This window comes from Trachypithecus francoisi, unplaced genomic scaffold, assembly GCF_009764315.1.
Source record: "Trachypithecus francoisi isolate TF-2019V2 unplaced genomic scaffold, Tfra_2.0 Lachesis_group20, whole genome shotgun sequence".
Lineage (NCBI taxonomy): Eukaryota > Metazoa > Chordata > Mammalia > Primates > Cercopithecidae > Trachypithecus > Trachypithecus francoisi.
The window spans coordinates 26,247,361-26,266,387 of NW_022681466.1; positions in this window are offsets into that span (position 1 = coordinate 26,247,361).

The window sequence follows — 19,027 nt, forward strand, 5'->3', positions numbered from 1 at the left end:
TCCTCAGATCATGTGGCTGTCAGCAGCTTGTAGAAAACTCTGTAGTGCCCACCTTCCAGCTTGTTCTGCCAGCAGCTCACTGGGTACCTTCCAGCTTGCCAGCCTTGGACTGTAGCACCATGGCTAGTAGCTACTCCCTACTTTTGCTATTTCTGTCTTCCTTAGAGTGTTCTTTAAATTCTTTTAGCACCGAACTACCTTTTACTAGTTAATAATTCTTTTAAAAAACTTTTAAGTTCAGGGCTACTTGAGCAGGATGTGCAGGTTTGTTACACATGTAAATATATATCACAGGGGTTTGTTGTGAAGACTGTTTCATCACCTAGGCATTAGTTATTTTTCCTGATCCTCTCACCCCTTCACCCTCCATCATCCGACAAGCCCCAGTGTGTGTCATTCCCCTCTGTGTCCATGTGCTCTCGTTTAGTTCCTACTTATAAGTAAGAACATGTGATATTTGGTTTTCTGTTCCAGTGTAAGTTTGCCAAGGATAATGGTCTCTAGCTTCATCCACGTCCCTGCAAAGGGCATGATCTCATTCTTTTTTATGGCTGCATAGTATTCCGTGGTGTATATGTACCACATTTTCTTTACCAGTCTCATTGATGGGCATTTAGGTTGATTCCATGACTTTGCCAGTGTGAATAGTGCTGCAATGAACATACACATGCATGTGTCTTTATAATAGAATGACTTATTCCTTTGGGCATATACCCAGTAGTAGGATTGCTGGATTGAATGATATTTCTGTCTTTAGGTCTTTGAGGAATTGCCACACTGTTTTTCACAATGGTTGAACTAATTTACACTCCCACCAATAGTGTCTAAGTATTCCTTTTTCTCTACAACCAGCATCTGTTATTTTTTGACTTTTTAATAGTAGCCATTCTAACTGGTGTGAGATGGTATCTCATTGTGGTTTTGATTTGCATTTCTCTAATAAGGAGTGATGTTGAGCTTTTATTCATACGTTTGTTGGCCACATGTATGTCGTCTTTTGAGAAGTGTCTGTTCATGTCCTTTGCCCAATTTTTGACAGGGTGGTTAGTTTTTTCTTGTAAATGTAAGTTTCTTATAGATGCTAGATATTAGACCTTTGTCAGATTCATAGTTTGTAACATTTTTTTCCCATTCTGTATTTTGTTTACGCTGTGTGTAGTTTCACTGTGCAGAAGCTCTTTAGTTTAATTAGATGCCATTTGTCATTTTTTGCTTTTGTTGCAATGGCAGAGCCTCCCTGGCCTCTGCTGTTTGTTGGACACAGCAAACATGCCCCTGCCTCAGAGCTTCTGTGATTGTTTATTCCTTGCTTGGAATGTTCTGCCCCTGGATGGCTGCATGGCTTATTTAGCTCTATGCTTAAATCTCCATTTATTAAAGGGACTTTCCCTCTAAAAAGAGGAAAATCAAAAATATTATTTCCAGGTGTTCTTTAGCACCTTGCATTATTTTATATTTCTTCATAGTACTAATCTTTAAATATTTGTGTGTATGTTATTGGTTATTTCCCTCTTAAAATATAAAATCCATCAGGAGATTTATTTTATTTAATGCTCTATGTCCAGCACTTAATTTTCAATAAATATTTGCTGAATGAATAAATGAATGAATGCATGAATGTTACTGACACTGAGTCGTGTGGTACCTAGGACTTATCTGGGTTACATGCACATATTCACATATTATCTAAGCTACTGTTTTAGACTAACTCTAGGGGAAGCTCTGCTGCTTACTGGCGTTGGGCTCTTCCTCTAAGGACATACGTACCTATTTTAGATGCTGACTTCCACTGTATTGAAGATTTTAAAGCTTGATAATGAAAATTTAAGTCAGATTATTTCACTTTCATGCTTAAAGTCTCAAATAATTTCCAATTATGGAATAAAATTCAAACTCCTTTCTCTGGCCTAATAGACTTGACCCTATCTGTCCTCTTCCGATCACTTTTCTGAGCTCTTTTCCTTATAGTCTTCCTTTTGCTCCTTCTCCTTTAACCACACTTGGTTTCCTTCTGCTCTTTGAACACCAACCAGGCTCATTCTGTATTGCCTTTAAACTTATGTTTCCTTCTGTTTGGAACACTATTCCCAGATTTTCATTTGCTTAATCCTTTGTCATTCAGTGCAAATGTCACCTTGCCAGAGAGATCTGTATCACAAAAGTAGGTCTCTCCCTTGTACCATCTTGCTTTATTTTTCCAAGAAGCACTTGCCACTCCATAAGAATTATCTGGCTTTTAAAATTGTTGATTCTGTCTCCCGTCTCAGGCAGAACCTTATTTTGTTTTATTTGCTAGCATATTCCTAGTGCCTAAGCAGTGTGTGATACTTAATAGGTGTGCAATAAATATTAGCTGAAAAAATAGATACCCCTTGACTTCCAATGGGGTTACAACCTAATAAGCCTATTGAAAGTTAAAACATCTTAAGTAAAAAATGCGATTAATACACCTAACCTACTGATCATCATAGCTTAACCTAGCCTACCTTAAATGTACCCAGAATACTTACATTAGCCTATAGTAGAACAAAATAATCAAATACAAGCTTATTTTATAATAAAGTGTTGAATATCTTATGTAATCTGTTGAATACTGAAAGTGAAAAGTAGAGTGGTTGTATGAGTACTCTAAGTACGATTTCTACTGAATGCATATTGCATTCACCTCACTGTAATGTCAAAGAATCAAAGTAGAACCATTGCAATCTGGGGACCGTCTGTAAATGCTTCATCAGTATCACTTAAGGGATGAAATGCTAGCCTTAGGTGATTAGATGCTCTTAGAAATAATGTGAGTGCTTTGGGGAGCTTCCTGTTTGCAATAACTGATAATAAATTGACTTCACACTTGCTCATACTTTCCTACAAAAGCCTTTCTTGGTTAAGAAAGAAGACATTAATTCCTAGTTGCTGATTATAAATAAGGTATGTTTTGTCACTCATATTCTTCCTCTGAAGACTATTTTTACTATGATCTGCTGCTTATCTGAGTCTTCCCCTTTTGTGATTGCATGTAGGCTAGTATTTGCCTCTCATCTACAGGGTCTTTGCACTTGGCTTCTGGTTTATCAGAGGCAGACAGTCTCTGCTGCTGTTAGGAAGAAAACGATTACTCTTATTTATTTATTTTATGTATTATTTATGTCCCACTTCAAAAACGAATCTGAGGCAGCTAAATTCTTAATTACTTTTGACCTTGTCCTTTGAAGCTTCTACGCCCTGTAATGTTTCTTAGCAGTGCCACTGGGTCTTTGATTTCTTCTTGAAAAGTACAATGTTGGGTGGGTGGATTTGGATAATCTCTGGGATCTTTTAGAGTTGTGACATTTTGAACCTCTCTTCACAAAAGAAAGGGAGTTAATGACCAGTCACCTAGGGAGGCTGCATAACTCACCCAGTTTTTCTCCTTTTTGGTTATGTCTTCACCACTTAATGTGTATATATATTTTCTTTTTATTTTAAATTAAAATGTGAACTTTTAAGTTGTTATATGTGAAGTTTTTATAACACCATTTGTTGAGCACCTACTATTTGCAAGGCACTACTAGTTTTCTTATTTAAGTTATATCATTTAATTTATACAAAATTCCTATTATGTAGATATTAGTAGCCCCTGTTCTGCAGAATAGAACAACTAAGGATCAGAAGCGTTAAGTAACTTGTGTAAGATAAAATAATAATAAGGGGCAGGACCATGATTTGAACTTGGCTCTATCTGGTCCATAAATCAGATAATCTGAGGCTGGCCTCTGCAGATGTATATACTCCTATGGGTGTAAATCATAGAAGGAGAGAAATTCAATCTTAGCATTGGGTTTGGGATGACTAAGGGAAGCAAAACAGCTGTGGATAGAAACAATGCTTTTTCTTTGCCTTTTCTGCTTCTGGGTTATACATATTTGTGAAGATATACATATATATATACACATATTTGTGTATATGATACAACTGTTATGGCAACAATAGGCAGATAGATGGTTAGATGGGATCACATTTGACCGTAGGTATTAAAGGCTTCCAGAGGGCTAGCTCAGTCAACAGAGTGGAGGCTGAGGTAAAGAATTTGCTTTCCAGGCAGAACAAATAGCATGTGTCAATCCCTTAAGATGAGGTGCACTTGGAAACGATGACAAGTTTGGTAGAACCAGAGTGCAGGCTCTGACTGGCTGCATGTTTGAAAAAGGCTTGGAAGTGAGCCTGGAAAGATCAGCAGAGGCCAGGTTATGAAGAGCCTTTTGTACTTCACTAAGTATCTTGGCATGGGTCCTGTAAGTGGTGGAGGATCGTTGAATAATTGAAGAGGAGTGATGTGATCTGGCTTCGCTTTAGAAAGCTGGCTTTCCTCGAGTATTGCCTCTATCTCTTGGGACCTGACTAGCTATTGTTGGCCAGTTATGAGTACTCCCTTTGAAGAATACCTCGTTTTCTTGTGGGCCAGGATTCTCACTGTGTTACCCAGAGCCTGTCTATGGAAGGTGATACATCAAGGAGAGCAATATCAGAGCCTGAATGGGAATCTGCAGATGGAAGGCCCTGAAACTCCGTCTTGAAAGGAATTTTTCTATTGCTCTTAAGATTACAATGGAGGCTGTCTTTGTCTCAAATGTCAAGGTATTCGGTGAGTGAATTTTCTGCTAGAAGTGAATCAATGCCCATTTGAATTCATACAATAAACTCTGGAAAACAATTCAATTATGGTTCTCTTTCCCTTTGTAGCTAAAAGGATCTGAATACCTTGTCTCATGTTCAGACACCTGGAGGAAACAGTGGACAGTTTCTGGAGTGAAAGAGAAGGGAAGAGAGAAAAGGGATGGAGACCTTGAGGCAGAGGTTTTGTCTGTAGTTCCTCAATACCCAGACAGGATTCTAACACCAAGCTCAACACTCCCCAGGCAATGCTTTTAAAATGGAAGTGTAACCAACATTTGTTAACTGCTTGTCAATTGTGAAAACATTTTCCAAATACATAGCTTAAGGTGCCTTGCACAGTGCTTGTTGATTATCGGATACTAGAAAGTACAGTTAAAAAATTCTTAAAATAAAAAGTTACAAGTTGAGAATTTAAAAAACTTATTTTAAATGTATTTTTCATTTTACAAACTCATTTTAGATTAACAATGTGAAGTTACTGAATGATAAATTTTTTTAAGACTCTTTCCCCAGTCTGACAAAACATGCCAATTCTGTTGTAAAAGCTATATGTGATGGGGAGGACGATAGCCCAGTGGTTTGTGGGCTTTGGAATCAGACAAACATAATTTAGAATTCACCTGAAACTTGAGTGTCAGCTGGGTGGGGTGGCTTATGCCTGTAATCTCAGTGACTTGGGAGGCTGAGGCAGGAGGACTGCTTGAGCCCAGGAGTTTGAGACCAGCCTGGGTAACATAGCGAGACCTCATCTCTACAAAAAATTAAAAAAGATTTAGCAGGTCTTGGTGGTACCTGCCTGTAGTCTTAGCTACTTGGGAGGCTTAGGTGTGTGGATCACTTGAGCCTAGGAGTTCGAGGCTGCAGTGAACTATGATAGTGTCACTTCACTCCAGCCTGGGCAACAAAGTGAGACCAAGTCTGGAAAACAACAACAACAACAAAAACCCAGAAAGAACCAAAACTCCTAAAACAAACAAACAAAAAAAACTTGAGTGTCCTTGGGTCAATCGTTTCATCTCTGTAAGTTTTAGTTTCCCATCTAGTCCATCCCCACTTCTGATACATACATCCAGTTCTGACACTGACTTGCTCGACCAGAGCTCTCAACATTTATCTTGGACTCCTGATACTTCCATTTTCAGTTTATCTTTCTACCTTGACATGAGTGCTTGTAGACGACTGGTAATAACCCTTTCTCCTTCCATCATTTCCCAACTACCTCCTGCTCTGGCAGGTCCTGAAACCTCCTTCCTTGGAAACTGCCTGTGAGTGACAGAATAACGTCCTCCCTTCCTCCCCACAAAGATGTTTATGCTCTCATTTTCAGAAGCTGAGTATCTTATGTTATATGATAAAGGGGAATTAAGGTTGCAAATGGAATTTAGGCTGCCAATCAGCTGACCTTGAATGGGGAGTTTATCCTGGATTATCTGGCTGAGTCCAGTGTAATCACAAGTGTCCGTACTAGGGAAAGGGGTGGAGCAGAGGAGTCAGGGTCAGAGTAACGTATGTGAGAGACTTGAATGGCCATTGCTGGTATTGAAGATAAAAGGGGCTGTGGCCCAGGAATGTGGGGAACCAACCTCTAGAAGCTGGGAAGGGCAAGAGGACAGAGTCTTCTTGAGTGTCCCGGAAAAAATTATTCTGCCAACACTTGGATTTTTGCAGAGTGAGACCCTGTTTAGACCTCTAGCACTGTAAGGTAATACATTTCTGTTGTTTCAAACCACTACATTTGTGTTAGAGTGGTGATAGGAAACCAACACTCTGCTCTTTTGGGCAGACCGTGTGCCTTCTGGTGGATCAGTTTAGACATAAAGACAAGAAGACAAGATAATATGGATTTCAGAATATTTCCAAAGAGACCTGATACATAAGCAATTTAGGACAAACAGTACCAATCCAATGCTCACCCCAGTCCCATTTTGAAGTGGAGAGAAAAATCCCTTTATTACTTTTTATTATTCTCTGCTAAATACTTGGCTTAATCCTCCATATTTTGCCTGCTACTTTTCTCTCTCTCTCTCTCTCCTTTCTTTCCCTCTTTCTCTCTCCTTTTTTCTTTCCCTCTTTCTCTTTTTTCTTTCTCTTTCTCTTTTTTCTTTCTCTTTCTCTTTTTTCTTTCTCTTTCTCTTTTTTCTTTCTCTTTCTCTTTTTTCTTTCTCTTTCTCTTTTTTCTTTCTCTTTCTCTTTTTTCTTTCTCTTTCTCTTTCTGCTTTAGCATTTTAACATAAGCACTACATTTTTATCTTACAAAAATATTTCTAAATGATTGAAAAGAAGGATCACGTTATAGAAGCATGGAATGCTAAGGGAGGTTTTTAAACTTATCTTCTTAAGTAATGGTCCACTTTATCAACCGAAATGTGATGTGACTACATAATATATATAACAGATGATGGGAAATGGTTCAGGTAGAAATGGATTGATAATGGGGAGGGGAGAAGGTCCCCAGTGTTCAGCCTCATTCTCTGTGGTCCCTGAAGCATCTTATTGGAGCTCCAGAGAAACTGTTGTTCTAGATCTGAACTTTTATTCGACAGCTGGGAATACAGACAGTGCAAGAGCTCACGACCAGGTAATGCCAGGATGGAATTTTGAACCTGGGCCTCTAGGCCTGGCTCTCAGACTGTGTTCTTTCCACTAAAATACATTAGCCTAAAACCAAATTCTTGCTTTGATTTTGTTTTCCTCACTGATAAGGTGAGAGACACAGGTGTTTTCTGGTGGGTGCGTGGCAGGGTATTTTTCATCCTGGAAGTTCAGGCCTCATCATGTATCAGCTACTAAAATAATTTACGGAAACTGAAGTTCAGAAAGCTGAAGTGACATAGCTTCCATCCATTTCCAGCTCAGATCTCAATCAGAAAGTGTCTCTGCTCATTAGAGGTGATGAAAATCCTCCTCCGTCACAGTGGAAGGCTGTGCCACCTTCCTGAGCACTCTGGTTAAAAAAAAAAAAAAGAAAAATATGAGTATTTCTTCCTGATAGGAATACACACAGCCAATATTTTGTGCTTATTGGATTACATTAGAGGAAAATGTTGCCTTTTGCAGAAATCAATGAAAAATGACCAAATCCTTAAGAATTTCTCTTTGAGCATGTGGAATTAGTTATGAAGGCCTATAGCAAGAAGCCAACGTGGGAAAAACAGGTGATCCTCAACATTGGAAGGAAGAAGGATCCATCCTAGGCCAGCGCTGAGAGTTATCATTGCCCCTTCCTGAAGAGTAAGCATAGACTAGGGTCAAGATTCACATCTTTTTCTAGTCCACTTCATACACATTCACATTGCACATAGTTCTTATTCCAGACTAAGGCTCTAATCATTCTTCACAAATCCACCCTAGGCATTGCTGTGTCTCATATCAGGGCTCATGCTTGCTTAGCAGACACCTCTATGCCTTACCAGTAGGCATCTACTCTGGCCAGGGCTGATGGCATAACTACTCTTAGAGATTCTGAATGTTACCTATGATGTAAATACCGGGATCAGTCAAGATTCTGGTACCTATAGCGAGCCAAGCTAGGTAAGCAGGGTCACTTAGAGAATTCCTTCTCAGTAAAATTTATTTTGATGTGGGTGAACTATTAAGCGATGGAGCCTGAATTCCAACCCCTTTCTAACCGGCTTCCACGGCCATACACTTTTCAGTACATAGGGCTGCTGCATTTCAGAAGATGAAAAGCATTTTTCAATTTGATGGTTTTCATCTGCATTTTATTAGTCTATTTCCGGAAAAAACACTATTTGTACATCACTGTGCTTGCAGACTTGTCTTTATTATTCCTTTCCCCACCTTGCGTCGTGGGCCCAGGATCTGATTTTCTCTCAGCTCTTGGCATATTTCTCATTCTCTCTCGGAGCAATTTACCCTCTGTGACAGTCCATCTGTCTCTCCTGCCCCCACTTATGAATACTCTGCCTTTTCCAATTATCCTTACTTCCTTTTTAATATCATCTGTGTAGTCTTCCCTGACCTTTTCCAGCTCTTTGGATGGCCCATTTATTCCGTATCGATGCTGTTTGACTGGTGGAATCTTGCAGATTGCGTTGACAGTGTTTCTCTCATATCTTGCCCTGTCGTCACTCTTTGTTAACTGTCTTATTGACCTTTAGTAGGGGTTTGTGTTTTTCTCTTATTAAAAATTTTAAAAAAGGAAAATGGCAAACATTAAATGTGCAGCCGTGATCTGAGTGTTCCCATTTGAGGGCCCATCTGGGTGTCTGTGTTATCTGCTGCTGGGCTGTGTGCCTGCTGAAGTTAATAGGAGGGACTGTGTGGACTTACGCCCTTCAGTGGCCACCTCTGAAGCTTGTGGGGGATTGTTTGATGGTCCTTGTTGATGAGTGTCACCAAAAGGGGAAGTAGATGGTTAAAAAAATCCTTAGCCAAATGAAATTTAATAGTTTAATTGAGCAAAGGGCGATTCATGAATCAGGCAGCCTCGTAAGCCAGAGTAGGCTCAGACAGACTGCAGCACAGCCTTGTGGTGGAAGATTTACAGAAGGAAAAGGAAAGTGGTGTATAGAAAATGGAAGGAAGGTATGGAAACAGCTTTAATGGGTTACAGCTCAGCTTTTGCCTTATTTGAACACAGTTTGAACAGTTGGCCCCCTTTGAATGGCCAAAACCTGGTGATTGGCACCAGAGTGTGTTACAGTCTGTTTACGCCTCCATTTAGGTTATAGTTCACTATGTACAGAGAAATCTTTAGGCTGAACTTAAAATATGTAAGGAAGGCTGAGGCAGGTGGATTGCTTGAGCCCAGGAGTTTGAGACCTGCCTGGGAAATACGGCAAAACCCCCCATTACAAAAAATATACAAATTAGCTGGGCATGGTGTTGCATACCTGTAGTCCCAGCTACTTGGGAGGCTGAAGTGGGAGGATCGCTTGAGCCCAGGAGGTTGAGGCTGCAGTGATCTGTGATTGTACCACTATACTCCAGCACAGTGGAGTCACTCTGTCACTAGAGTGAGATCTCACTAGACTGAGATCCTGTCTTTTTTTTTTTTTTTTTTTGAGATGGAGTCTCACTCTGTCACCCAGGCTGGAGTGCAGTGGTGCAATCTCAGCTCACTGCAACCTCTGCCTCCCGGGTTCAAGAGATTCTCCTGCCTCAGCCTCCTGAGTAGCTGGGATTACAGGCACGTGCCACCATGCCTGTCTGATCTTTGTATTTTTTTTTTTTTTTTTTTTTTTTAGTAGAGATGGGGTTTCATCATGTTGGTCAGGCTGGGACCCTGTCTTAAAAAAAAAAAAATGGGGCAGCTTTAAGCTAAACTTCATTTAACAACGTTTACTTGTTTACATTAGGGATTAGCAAACCCTTTCCATAAAGGGCCTGATGGGGAAGATTTTCAGCTTCTCAGGCTATACAGTTTCTGTTGCTGTAGCACAAAAGCAGTCTAAAACAACATGTAAAGGAATGGGCATGACTGTGTTTCAATACCACTATTCACACAAACAGGCAGAAGGCCAGATTTGGTTGAGGGACTTTGGTTGACCTCTGTTGTCATTTTTATTTTATAGCTTTTACTTTTTCTTATCTATTTGTGCCTTTGCCTTTGCTGTATTTAAAAGTGCTTCCTCAGCAATGAGTTAGCATTCCATCCTGGGATACTTTCAGAGGTCACCGTGAGAGGGAGAGAGCAGCAGGGAAAAGGGAGTTTAGTGCAAGGAGATACCAGGTGCTATTTTTGGCACTGACAGGAAGTCCCTCATTCAGACCCGCTGGAAGAAGTCAGATGTGTTGTAAGCTGGAGATAACCTGAGTTGGGAGAGGACTTTTTAAAAAAAATTTATTATATTTAAGTTCTGGGGTACATGTGCAGAACTTGCAGTTTTGTTACATAGGTATACACATGCCATGGTGGTTTGCTGCACCCATCAACCCGTCACCTACATTAGGTATTTCTCCTAATGCTCTCCCTCCCCTAGTCCTCCACCCCGTGATAGGCCCCAGTGTGTGATGTTCCCCTCCCTGTGTCCATGTGTTCTCATTGTTCAACTCCCACTTATGAGTGAGAACATGCGGTATTTTTATTTGGCTGTGATCCTGAATATCTTGCTCAGGAGCTTAGTAAACTTGAGTAAATCACTTCATGTTTTTGGATTTTACTGATCTGTAAAATGGGGTCATTATTATTAATTGTTAAATGTAATATTCTATACTGTTTTATTTCACATCTCTGATTATCAGTTGCTAGCTGGCACAAGGACTCATCTTGAGAGCGTTGTTGTCTTCTAATATCTCAAGGATAATGTGTATGAATTTAATCAAAATATTAGACATTAGAAAATACAGATAAATTTGAAGATAAAAAATGCACAAGACCCATGATAATTACTGTAATATCACAGTGTATATTTTCTAATATATTTTTCTGTAATTGTATATTGTATATAATGGGGCATATTGTTTTGAAAATGGCTGTTTTTCACTTAATATATTATAAATTTATTATCAATGATATTCATCTTATTTCTAATAGCTAAAATATCCTATTTTTATATACAGAATATTTTATATCTTGCATGCGTATTCATTCTTTTTGCTCCATAAAGACAATGACATCCTGCCTACCTGTGAACCTGACTTCAGTTAGAGGCTGTATAGAATAATAATTCAGAGTAGTAGGCTTTGAATTCAGATAGATCTTGGCATTATTTCTGGATTTACCACTTATAAGTGTTAACCTCATCAAATGGAGAATGATGAAGTTCATTAATTTGGAAAGGAGAGCTGTACTTCTCATAAAGGGTTGTAGCTTGCAGGGTGGCCATTCTAACAGGCTGGGAAGTACAGCCTTGGGCTAGGAGCCAGTAACCAGGCACTTTGAGGGAGGGGTAAAGGGAATGAATTTATGCTGAATGAAGTGGCCAAATATACATATTTAATAAGCTCCAGGAGGAGTTACGGATGTTTATGGAATGAGAAACACGTGCACGCACACTGAGTTTCATGTCACTCTGGATCCTATGTGCAAAAAAGGGCAGTGTTAGCATGATCTGAGGGTGGAGTTTTCATCCCTCTGACATCAAAGGGTGAAGCAGAGGACACAAAAACCCTTGCTGCATATCCTCTGTAGACTGGCAAGAATCACTCCATGGTCAGTGGTCCGTTATTAGGAAGGAATGCTGGTTGGTTGTGTGGAAACCCCAAAATGGTTGGGTAGCATTAGGTGGTTGGTTGATATCAGTCGTGGAATCTTTTAAAAGAACTGGTTTTGGTTTAACCCTTAGGGAAGAAAGCCTAATGGTGGTTAGTGAGGGAGGAGGGATAACAAGGCATGTCTGATCTCTCATCCTATTGTGGCTGGGGATTCAGCTTTGAAGGCTTCTCAGGGATTGCCTTTCTTTTTATTTCTCGATTTATACAGTTTGGATATTTGTCCCCACCCAAATATCATGTTGAATTGTAATCTCCAGTGCTAGAGGTAGGGCCTTGTGGGAGGTGTTTGGATCATGGGGTGAATCCCTCATGGCTTGGTTCTGTCTTTGTGATAGTGAGTTCTTGTGAGATCTGGACATTTAAAAGTGTGTGGCACCTCCACCCCCACTCTCTCCCTCCCTCACTTGCTCCTGCTTTTGCCATGTGATGTGCCTACTACTCTTTTACTTTCTGCCATAATTGTAAGCTTCCTAATGCTTTCCCAGAAGCTGAGCAGATATCAGCACCTGTAAAGCCCACAGAACCATGGGCCAATTAAACCTCTTTTCCTTATAAATTACCCAGTCTCAGCTATTTCTTTATAGCAATGCAAGCATTGCTGAACACAGAAAATTGGTATTCAAGAGTGAGGCATTCCTATAAAAATATCTGAAAATGTGGAAGCAACTTTGGAACTGGGTAACAGACAGAGGTTAAAAGAGTTTAGAGGGCTCAGAAGAAGACAGGAAGATGAGGAAAAGTTTGCAAATTCTTAGAGATGGGGTAAATAGTTGTGAACAAAATGTTAATAGTGATATGGATGGTAAAGTCCAGGCTGATGAGATCTCAGATAGCAGTGAGGAACTTACTGGAAACTGGAACAAAGGTCATACATATTATACCTTAGCAAAGAACTCGTCTGCATTCAGTTCATGCCCTCAGGATCTGTGGAAGTTTGAACTAAAGAGTGATAATGTAGGGTATCTGGTGGAAGAAATTTCTAAGCAGCAAAGTGTTCAAGATATGGCCTGGCTGCTTCCAACAACCTGTGCTAAAATGTGGGAGCAAGGAAATGACCTAAAGTTGGAACTTACAGTTAAAAGGGAAGCAAATTGAGTTTGGAAAATTTGCAGCTTGACCACATGGCAGAAAAAGAAAACACTTTTTAGGGAGAGGAATTCAAGCAGGCTGAAAGAAACCACTTGCTGGAGAAATTTGCATAATTAAAAAGGAGCCAAATGTTAATAACCAAGATAATTGGAAAAAGACCTCAAAGACATTTCAGAGACTTTTGTGACAGCCCCTGCCATTACAGGGCTAGAGGCCTAGGAGGGAAGAATGGTTTTGTGGGCAAGGCCCAAGGCCTCACTGCCATGCACAGCCTTGGGACATTGCTTCTCACAATCAGCTGCTCTGGCTTAAGTCATGGCTCAAAAGGGCCCAGGTACAGCTCAGGTTGCTACTTTGGAGAATGTAAGCTGTAAGTCTTGGTAGCTTCCATGTGATAGTAAGCCTACAGGTGTGCAGAATGCAAGAGTGAAGAATGCTTGGCAGCCTCTGCCTAGATCTCACAGAATGTATGAGAAAACCTAAGTGCTCAGGTAGAAACCTGCTGCAGGGGCAGAGTCAAAGGGAAATATGGAGTTGGGGGCCCCACAAAGAGTCCCCAATGGGGCATTGCCTAGTGGGGTTATAAGAAGGGGGCCACCATTCTCCAGACTCCAGAATGGTAGATCCACTGGTAGTTTGCCCTGTTCTTGGAAAAGTCACAGGCACTGAACAACCTGTGAGAGCAGCCTTGGAGGCTGAACCCTGCAAAGTCACAAAAGTAGAGCTGCTCAAGGCTATGGGAGTTGCCCCCTTTCACCAGTGTGCTCTGGATGTAGGACATAGAACTGAAAGGGATTATTTTGGAGCTTTAAGATTTAATGATTGTCCTGCTGGGTTTTGAACTTGCATGGGGCCTGTAGTCCTTTTCTTTTGGCCAACTTCTCCTTTTTGGAATGGAGAAGTTTACCCAATGCCTATACCTCCATTGTTTCTTGGAAGAAGTAACCAGCTTGTTTTTGATTTTACAGGCTCATAGGTGGAAGGGATTTGCCTTGTCTCAGAGAAGACTTTGGACTTTTGAATTAATGCTGAAGTTTGTTAAGACTATGGAGGACTGTTGGGAAGGCATGATTGTATTTAGCAATGTGAGAAAGATACAAGATTTGGGAGGAACTCCTGGCATAATTGTATTTTGCAATGTGATGTAAAATTCTAAGCCCCACCAACCATCTGAGTGGATCCCTGCTCTTGGTCAAGGGCATCCAAAGTTAAACTGAAAAATCTATTTCAGGTCATGATGAGAAGGGGGAGACAGATATGCATCATTGTACCCACTTTCCTTTTGGAATTACTGATAGAACAGACTCTTTAAGCCTGATAAGAAACATTTATAATCTATTCTCTCTGAAACTTGCTACCTGGAGGCTTCATCTGAATGATAAAACCATGGTCTCCACGACTCTTATTGTAACTGAGGGATTACTTTCTATTGATAATAACTCTTTTAACCAATTGCCAATCAAAAAAATCTTTGAATATGTCTATGACTTGGAAGCCCCCACTTCCTTTTGTCCTGCCTTTCCAGACCAAACCAATGTACATCATACATGTATTGATTAATGCTTTATGTTTCCCTAAAATGTATAAAACCAAATTGTGGCCCAACCACCTTGTGCACGTGTTTTGAGGATCCCCTGAGGGCTGTGTCATGGGCCATTAGTCACTCATGTTTTGCTCAGAATCAGTCTCTTCAAATATTTTACAGAGTTTGACTCTTCATCAACAGTGAGAGGACATGAGATTTGGGAGGGGCTAGGGACAGAATGATATAGTTTGGATATTTGTCCCCACCCAAATCTCATGTTGTATTGTAATCCCCCATGCTGGTGATGGGGCCTGGTGAGAGGTGTTTTGATCATGGGGGCAGATACATCATGGCTTGGTGCTGTCCTCATGATAGTGAGTTCTTGGAAATCTGGTCATTTAAAAGTGTGTGGCATCCACCCTGTCCCCTTGTCTCTTGCTCCTGCTTTCATCCTTTGCCTTCTGCTATAATCAAAAGCTTCCTGGGCCTCCCCGGAAGCTAAGCAGATGCCCAGCACCATGCTTCCTGGAAAGTTTGCAGAACCATGAGCCAATTAAACCTCCTTTCCTTACAAATTACCCAGTCGCAGGTATTTCTTTATAGTGATGTTAAGAATGGTCTATACATCAACCTAAATAAAAAGAGAGAGGTTCTCTAAAAGTAAATGATATTTATCTGGGAGTAGGGCATTGCAATGGGAATATACATGCCCTAGTATTCAGGGAAGTAAAAGAAGACAAGGGGTTTTAAAGAAAAAATGAGGAGAATTGCATAACTGTTTTGACATAATTATCCTTGGCTATAAGGATTAATAACAAGAGTGACACCAGTCTGAGGTTGGACCATCTGTTACTGGGCAGATGTCCTTGCAGAAATATTTTTTTGTATAAAGTTATGATGGTCTTTGTGCAAGGTTGTATTTTTTTGCAATCTTTGACAGTTTTTGTTATCAGCCATTTATGCATGAGAATTCTCTTCATGGCCTTCCACATTTCTATTTGTCAGGGCTATTTGACACAAATGAATCTATTTTTATTCTGACAACTTTCATATAAGCCATATGATTTTAGAGAATTTACTTAACTTACCCCCAGTTTCACCAGCAATATAATATATATAATAACTCCAACTTCATAGTGTTGTGAGAATTAAATCATAAAGTATGTAATGTTCTTAGCATAGGGCTCAACACAGAATAGTTCTGCCTTCACTGTTAAGTACAGTGACCATTCATTTATTAGTGCGATAACATTTACTGAATAGCTATAGAGTTTCAGTCACTATGACAAATTCTTTGGCTGAAAAATTAGAATATGGCCTCATCCCTACTTCGAAGCAGCTCCAGATAAGTAAAAACACAGTTATAGAACAAGGAGATAAGAGCAGCAATGTTGAGGAATGCACAGGGAGTGGGGAAGGAGATGGTGCATAGGTTTCCTAGGTGGCGTGTCATATCAGGGACACAAGTATCATGCACTCTTAGGCTTGTCTTTATTTCCTCTTTTCCTCATGCAGCAGAAGTGTAGTGTAACAAAAAACACATTTGGTCTTTGTTCCTGGTTCTGGGAACAGAGCTTCTAAATCTGCAATTTTCTGAATGATAAGAGTGTCTTTTGTTATTCATAACCAGCACTTTTTGATGATACTTCAGTTTATGCTAATGAGTGATTTCGGGTGGTGATGGGAGGGTGGGTGATGTGCCCAAAGAAGGCATTGAAGGAAGCACCATGCACCCCTCCACCTCCATACTTTGCCCCATGCATCTCCCATCTGGTGGTTCCTGAGCTGTATCCTTTATAACAAACCTGTAAAAATGAGTATAAAATGTTTCCTTGGGTTTTATGAACCATTCTAACAAATAATTGAACCCAAGGAGGGGATGGTAGGAAGCCCCAGTTTATAGTCAGTGGATCAGAAGTATAAGAGGTCAGGACTTACAACTGGTGTCTGAAGTTGGGGCAGTCTTGTGGAGGGAGCCTTCAGCTTGCAGGATCTGATGCTAACTTAAGGTAGTGTCAAAATTAATTAAATTATTGGACGCCCAGTAGGTGTCCAGAGACTTGGAGAACTTCTTGGTATGCATTTGGTGTCTGAAGTGTTGTGTGAATGGAAGAAAAACATTTTACAGAAGAGGAAATCAATTCCTTCTAGCACCACTGGTAAGGATGCCTGTGTCAGCTTCACAAGCATGTCTCCTGTGTGCATGCTCTGTGACTTGGAGTATACCTCCTCTATCCCTAATTTTTATCTGCTGGAGACATATTGTTCAAGGCCAAGAGACAGATTCAGCCTTATGAAACTGGGGCCAGCCCAGGTTGGACAATGAGCCATGAATGACCGGACACAACAGTACTCATCAGATAGAAACCTCAGGTTGAGTATCCCTTATCCAAAATGCGTGAAACCAGAAGTGTTTCAGATTTCAGATTTTGGAATATTTGCATATACATACTGAGATATCATGGGGATGGGACCTAAGTCTAAATATATAATTCAGTTATGTTTCATACATATATTTATATATGAAGATAATTCTATATAATATTTTAAATAATTTTGTGCGTGAAGCAAAGTTTGTGTACATTGAACCATAAGGAAGCAAAGGACTCTATCGCATCACCTGTGTGGACAATCTGTGGTTGTTTGACATCACCGTCATTCCTGACTGAATTTATATGCTACCATAAGCAATCATTTTCTTACATTTATTCACCCATAGCTACTTAACATTAGAAAACATGACATGCTATTAATAGAGTGAAAAAATAATGTGTTCAGGATAACTAAGCAGCACAATAGCATTGCCATAATATCTGCATTTGTTATTAGACATCAGCAGTGGTTGACAAGAGCAGGCTTTCAGTCTCCATCTTTGATGTTGTGTTTTGACTTACTCTGCATTGTATTTCAGTTTTGTTTGCTGAGAAGAAACATCAGAAGCAGTTGAGGGACCAGGACATGGGTCACTTGGGATGAGGAGGCAGGCATTCTGCTGGATGGGATTTAAAAGCTGTTTCCTCCAGAATCACTTGCTTCATGAACAATGGTTTTTATCTTAGAAGACTCTCTTTGGCTTAAACTGACATGATTTCTTGTCCTGTTATGAACACATGCTGCTCTAGACCTTAACTAAGCCCAGTATACATTTTCTCCATGTTGTCTATGGGCACTTTTTCTGCGGTGTTAACAATGTCATCTTTGTCACCGTTATCTCAATCACCTTGATTTACAATCACTTTTGCTATTTCACCATCAGTCAATGAATGAACAACTGTAACCTTATTATTAACGTTAAAAATTTCTTTGATATCCATTTCTTCTGGTTACTGATGGACTCTGAAGGTATATTTTTTGCATATGTAAGGAGGTTAGACATCATTTTGTCCTCACTTGACATACAGAATCCTTCAAAGTCACCATCTTGTTCATCATTACTGAATGTAGTCGCAGGCCAGAGTTTGTGCCAGACGTGCCCAACTGTGTCTTTAGTCACTGTGTTCCAAGTGTTGGCAAGAGCATGTATGGCATCCTTCATGCTAAACTCCTTTTGAAAACCTGTCACACCCATGCCTCTCTTCACTGCTGCTAGTGTGCTGTTCAACAAAGTGTTTTAATATTTACTCTTCATTGATTTAAGGATAACCTGATCATATGGCTGAATTAATGAATTCACATTTGGAGGAAAATACATAGCATAAACATTATTTTTGATGGGACTTTCAGCTGGAGGATGAACGTAACAGTTGACAAGAAAGAACAAAATCTTGCAGTCATCATCCAGTCTGGCTTCCCAGTAGTGAGTGTAACAGTGAGAAATCGAACATAACTGACTCCATCTTGCTTCTGACCTCACAGGCTAACTGCCTTTGCTCATTCCTGCATGTAAGCCAAGCCAGCTGTGGGAGGAACTTAGTTTACAGTTTAATTTTAAAAATAAGGATGATAACACACCCTTCCCCAAAATAACTCCCAAGGAGATAAGGAGGATGTGCACACAAGTAACAATGTTATTTTAAACATTTATAAGAGCACTGCGACCTGGCCAAGGACAGAGAAGTTTTGCAAACCCCTGGAATATTAATCTAGAAATTAAGGATTGAGGGATGATGCTGCTTTGGACAGGACCATTCTTAAACATACACCATATATGTTTTATAGCTGCTGTGGCAGAAAGATTTACTCTACTGGGCCAATTTTGGTTTATTCAAGTTAACTAGCTGGAGCACTGCATTGACACAGATTCAAGGGCTATGTTCAGGCTTAGTGGGATAAAATGTCTTGATTGCTCAGTGAGTCTATCACAGGCACAGAAAGGGGCAATGGTTGTGAGAGGTGACAGCGTGCTGGCAGCCCTCGCTTGCTCTCGGCACTTCCTCAGCCTCAGTGCCCACTCAGGCAGCGCTTGAGGAGCCCTTCAGCTCACTGCTGCACTGTGGGAGCCCCTCTCTGGGCTGGCCAAGGCCGCAGCCGGCTCCCTCTGCTTGCAGGGAGGTGTGGCGGGAGAAACGTGGGCGGGGACCAGGGCTGCCAGCTCGCTTGTGGGCCAGCACGAGTTCTGGGTGGGCGTGGGCTCAGCAAGCGGGT